We start from the raw sequence: 5,738 nt of genomic DNA on the forward strand, positions 1-5,738 counted from the left end.
TGCTGCACAGGTTTTTATGGACTTTCCTAGGCAGGGCTGTTTAATCCAATTTGTCCGGGCACACTCTGTTCGACATTTATGCAGGGGAAAGTGGTTCAAAATGTGTTCCCGTTTTACGTTATAGCACGATTCGTCCCGTATTATGAATTCGAAGCACCATTATGATTATTTAACGATGTTAGAATTTGGTTTGTGAATTTTAACCTTAACGTTGGAGGCTCATTTCGAACCAGTTAACTCTACTGGTTTATACAATGTATTCAGCAGGTCGGGAAGGTTTCTCTGAGATTTTATTCACTCAAACACGTGCTATAAGTACAGTGGAGTATGGATGATACGTGGCTGCATAAACTCTGCCACAAACTTTAATATTTTAATTTAAGCCTACAAAACGATTTACAACAATTAAAATAAATTCAATACATCTATTACTTTTGATCAGTCTGTTGTTCTGTGCTTGGTAAAGGACTACACTGCACTATGAGCTTGGGCGTAGCACGTTTTTCTTTAAGCTTTCTGGTCGAGTGCCCCCGAACTTGAACCACCTGACATCACGTTTACCATCTTTATTTGCCTTGGCAGACGGTTCATAATTTGAACGACCACGCTTCACGTTTAACAGCATCGTTGGCCTTAGTAGGCGGTTAAATACGGCTCAAGCAATCACGTGTTTCGCTGGTTGTCTTACCGTTCTTGCTCCAGTTCGTCCTTGGTCAAGGTAACTTGGCGACAAACGTTTTGATTTTTGCTGACACTATCGGTCCTTGCTTCAAGAAATGCGGGTGATGCTAATCTTAACTAATCTTATAGCGTTTTCCTGTTTACCTGATGTTACACCGATGTAATGCATATTTTTAAAATTATCGATAAATAATGAACATATGATCGCGAGATTAAAACACGCTTTTGCCGAAATATGTTTTTGCATTATTGCCATTGTGCATCGGTTGGTTAAGCAAGCTCAATCGTTCCACAATATCGATGGCAATAACACAGTTCATTATCATTTCACATTTGGAGATCAGCCACGGTACGATCTCCAGTTTGCCTCGTTTAGTCAGTTGAGGTTGAGTCCGACGACCTTATCCAGTTAGCTAGCATCTCCGAGAGTCTACAAGCAAGATGTTTCGACTACGAACGTAATCAATCAAGTTCGAAGAACATTCCACACGGCCAATCTCATCATGAAGCAACCTCTCATCGACGTTGCTCTGTAGGTAAGTTATTCCGATTTTACAAAAATCTCCTTCAGAATACTACATCTATGTCATCCCGAAGACGTCATGAACTAAAACCCTGCATAGGGACCATTCATAAATTACGTAACACAAAAATTGCCGAAAATTGACTCCCCCTCCCTACAAATTTCTCTACCCCCCTCCCATATTACGTAACAAATTCTATGAATTTTTTTCTTCATTAAAAACATGTTATGTAACGTTCTGGCTTACTCCCCTCCCCTATATGTAACAATATGTCACAATTCGTCGGAACCCCCCCTCCCCCCTAATAGCGTTACGTAATTTATGAATGGTCCCATACAAACAGCACAACGAGTCGTACTGAAGACAGAAGGAATGAAGGAAGTAAGTCATTAGAATTCAGAATCATATCTGAAAAAAAAACCATAACCAGCGTAGAATCACCGACATAGAAGAACCGTCCGACATTCAGAAGCAGTGAGAACAGCATCCAATCCCCCACAGCAGAAGCAGAAGTAAATGTTTAAAGCCACCTGGACCATCTGAAGAACGAAACGTTCCGAGACGACTCGGTGTCGTCATCATCCGCAGCAGAAACTATCGTCTCTCTCCCGTAGATCTGCTCATATCAATCTATTTCCTTTATCATCAGCTAGCTGTAAGATAGGAATAACAGGTAGCAATCGATCGTGCATGATCGTGAGCTATATTCACCACTGCACAATAATAGTCTGCTAGGTCAGCGGCAGTTCAGTTCAAACCATCCGTCGCTTCGCATCTGTGTATCTAACCCGCGTTAGATAAGAGACCGAATAAAGTTGAGATAGACAGTGAAGTTGTATTCCTCATATAAGGTGTATTTTCTATGTGATATTTCACTACGAGACTACATATTACGAAAGTCACTGATTATCCGCGTCGCGAGTACGTCGCTAATACGTCGCGTGTGCGTCACGAGTGCGTCACGAGTGCGCGCCAGGGGCTATTGTGTTTGGCCGTCGGCCATTTCTAACAAAGTGCCAGGTCGATGACCTGTAGAAAGATATCAGTGGTCTTTGGCATCAAACAAAAAGTGCGCGTCCTAACACAGATCGAGGAAACAACAACATAACATAACATAACCTTTAAGCCTTAGCTACGGTTTTTAAAGATGTAAATATTTGAAATTACTATAAATAATAATGAATTCAATTCGTTGCTTATAGTAGCTTATAATAAGCTATAATTACTGGCGAGTGGTATGTGCTATCACAAATAACAGTCTTGCAGGTCGAATTCAAAACATTAATAAAATTAAGGCCTATTTGTTCGGTTGGATAAATTGTTCATCCAGTAGGGTTGGTGACAGTTTCAGTCAACTTCTAGTTGACTTCTAATCCACATTGCTTAATTTCTGTTAAATGCTCTCCAATTTCAATTCACGTATTTTTTGTAAATATCTTAAATATATATATATATATATATATATATATATATATATATATATATATATATATATATATATATATATATATATATATATATATATTTAAATATAAATAATATCGTTTTAGGCTGAGGTTAGACACCGGTTGTGGTGAATTATTTTGTAATTTTAATTATATTGTGTCATTTCTTAGGGAAAGTAGATACATTTGATCCCCCTTTTGGTCTTTTCTCATAAGTTTTCAAGGACATAAAAATTTCGATTGCAACCTGCGCATTTGTGCAGTCAATTCAAACTGTAATAGTTGGGAACAATATGTAAATCCAAATATCCATTTCTGTCACTAATAGGAATAGTATTAATATCGTAATTTTATTCATTGGAATCAATACATATAATTTATAATATTCCAAACCATATATTTTATAAAGTTGAAATTGTTTCTCATAACATAACACCTTCATGAAACGCATTTAGTGTACATATATAATTTATATCAGTTCTCAGTGAAAATTATAAGTTTTGCTTTATGGCGAAAATGTATTAAGTTCAACTTATACTTTTAATGAGCATTCGAATTGAAAAAATGTCTAACATAGCGCTCGAGAGTCATTTGTGATTATCGTGTTGTGAAATTTCAAGTTATCGATGAGTTGTCCAAGTGAAAACGATATTCAAAGATGACTCGAAATCCGTGATTACCGACTTGTTCCGGAACCATTATTTATCGATGAAAGCATAAGCTCTCTTGGCGGAAAATTTCAGGCGCGTTTCTAAAATTACAAGCAGTGGTTCGACACCACAATAGACGCAATGATGTTTTGGACAAATTTAGCGCATTATTTGAACATAAAAATCTACAACCTTAGGCTAATCAAAGAGCAATGACCAATACGTTAATTTAACAGTTTTCTTTATTTTATTTGTATTTGACTGATATTAAAATTTGAGAAAATCTAAAATGTGTATGCAAGTCCATTTTTTATTATAAAATATATAAAAAAAATTATAATGAAATTTAATTCATATGAAATCAATCCAACAATACAGTGAATGTCATTGGACACTTAATATTGAATATACGCGTATGGGATGAAATACATAAGTTTGATGTTATGATTTTCCTATGTTATATCTCATTACCTTCATCTTATTGGCAGATATAAGTCATAAGGAAATCGCAATGGCAAAAATGGATGTGGTTTGTCAGATACAATTTTTATGCAAATTTCTTTTCGTGTAATTAACTATGTCACGGTGGCGGCGTTCTAATCGCAATGAAAATAATCTCACAGCCAATGTACAAAAATTGCCTGGCATTGAATGGTTGGAACTAGCTATTATGCGTATTTTACTTCCGAGTTGCTCGCTGTATATTTGTTGTATATATCTGCAATCGAACAGCAATGCAGAGATGTACAATGCTCGTGCTTCGGCAGTCCACCAGATTCCAGATAAAACTGTCAGCTCAAAGAGTGTACCCATTGTAGGTGATTACAACCTTCCAATCTCCGATAGATGTTCGACAACAACCTCAAATGTTAAATAAGCTTGAGCTTGTGCGACCATCCCTGGCTGCTACTCCGTTATCGATCTGGACCAGCTGAAGTTGCACAGGGAATCAGTAGATAATTATGCTTGGGAGTAGCGAAACATCTTTCAATGTGCAATTCCTGGTAATCCTAAAGTGTTTATTGATCAATACCGACGCCGGCCAGGCCCGAAGGGCCCGAAGGCCCGATCGCGGAAGGAAAGGGAAGGAAATGTTAGTTCGATACTTGCTTTTGCTAGAGGCCGTATGTACTACTGCGCACTCCACAAGTATCACGGGAGGAGGATATTTGTTAGTAAGTATAGAAGTTGGATTCTACTTCTTCTTTATCGATGCCAGAGAGGTGACTCCACTATCTGGACGAGATATCGATTCATCAAGTCATGGACCGGGGACCAACGGCTTTACTTCCCTTCCGAAGGAAGACGTGACCACAGATTTTTTCACCTCAGAAAAATATCAACGACCTCGGCTGAAATTGAACCCAATACAACTGGAATGAGTGGCGGTCACGCTACCACTCAACCACCGGAGATACTTGCCTTTGGTGAAAACTCTAGGGCTCCCACCATCCACAGAAATAAAGAATAATTATTACGGATGGAGCAAAACTATGAGGTCTCCAAAGTCTGAAGGAAGAAGCCTTGCTATATTTGTCAGGATGAAGTATTTTTAGTGTTACGGTAGCTGAAGATGGTGGTGGATGTTTGTGGTGAAAAGAATCCTGAGGAATTCCACGAAGATCCGTCCAAAAATCTCAAAAATCGCGACCGACCATTTTAGATTCCGATGAAACTTTACAGGTTTAACCGGAATGGAAGACTAAACATTTTCCACAGTCGATAAGATTATTTTGACTCAAGCGCAATTTTTTAAAAGGGCGTAGATGTTTCTACGTACATTAATTTCTATTTTTTTTTCGTTCGATCACTCTATTTTATACAGTAAAACTATCTGAGAACGAGTTACAGGGAACGAATACTTCTGCACGAAAAAAATATACACTGAAAAAAATGTGTCATTTTACACAGAAACTAAAATTTATGTTAAAAACTCAGATTGCAAAAAACCCAATTTTTCCTAATTTTTTATATTTTGTCAATAAAAACCTAAAGAGAAAAGAAACATTTTGAATGTAATTTCATGATGGAGAACTTATCAGCAAAAAAGTTTTTCTAACAATAACTTTATACATGTTTTTAAATTTCATACTAATTGACACACAAACCTGTAATTTTATTACAGAATATAAGTATACTTTTAAATCAAAATGCATTTAACAAATATCTTCCAAAATGCGATAGCTTTCGAGATATTTGGAATTTTGTTCCAACAAAAACAATTTATTCGTGTAATTATGTTCTTTTTAAAAGTTGTTCGTGTTACCCCATCAAAAAATGTCAAAAATCTAATTTTTTCGTTTTAAAGACATAAAATTTTCGTAACAAAATTTTTCTGAAATATAGTAGTTTTCGAGATATTTTAAATTTTGTTTTAACAACACAATTATTTTGTTTTATTGCGACCTTTTCATAAGTTATTCGCATTTCTCCATCAA

Source organism: Topomyia yanbarensis, chromosome 3, assembly GCF_030247195.1.
Source record: "Topomyia yanbarensis strain Yona2022 chromosome 3, ASM3024719v1, whole genome shotgun sequence".
Lineage (NCBI taxonomy): Eukaryota > Metazoa > Arthropoda > Insecta > Diptera > Culicidae > Topomyia > Topomyia yanbarensis.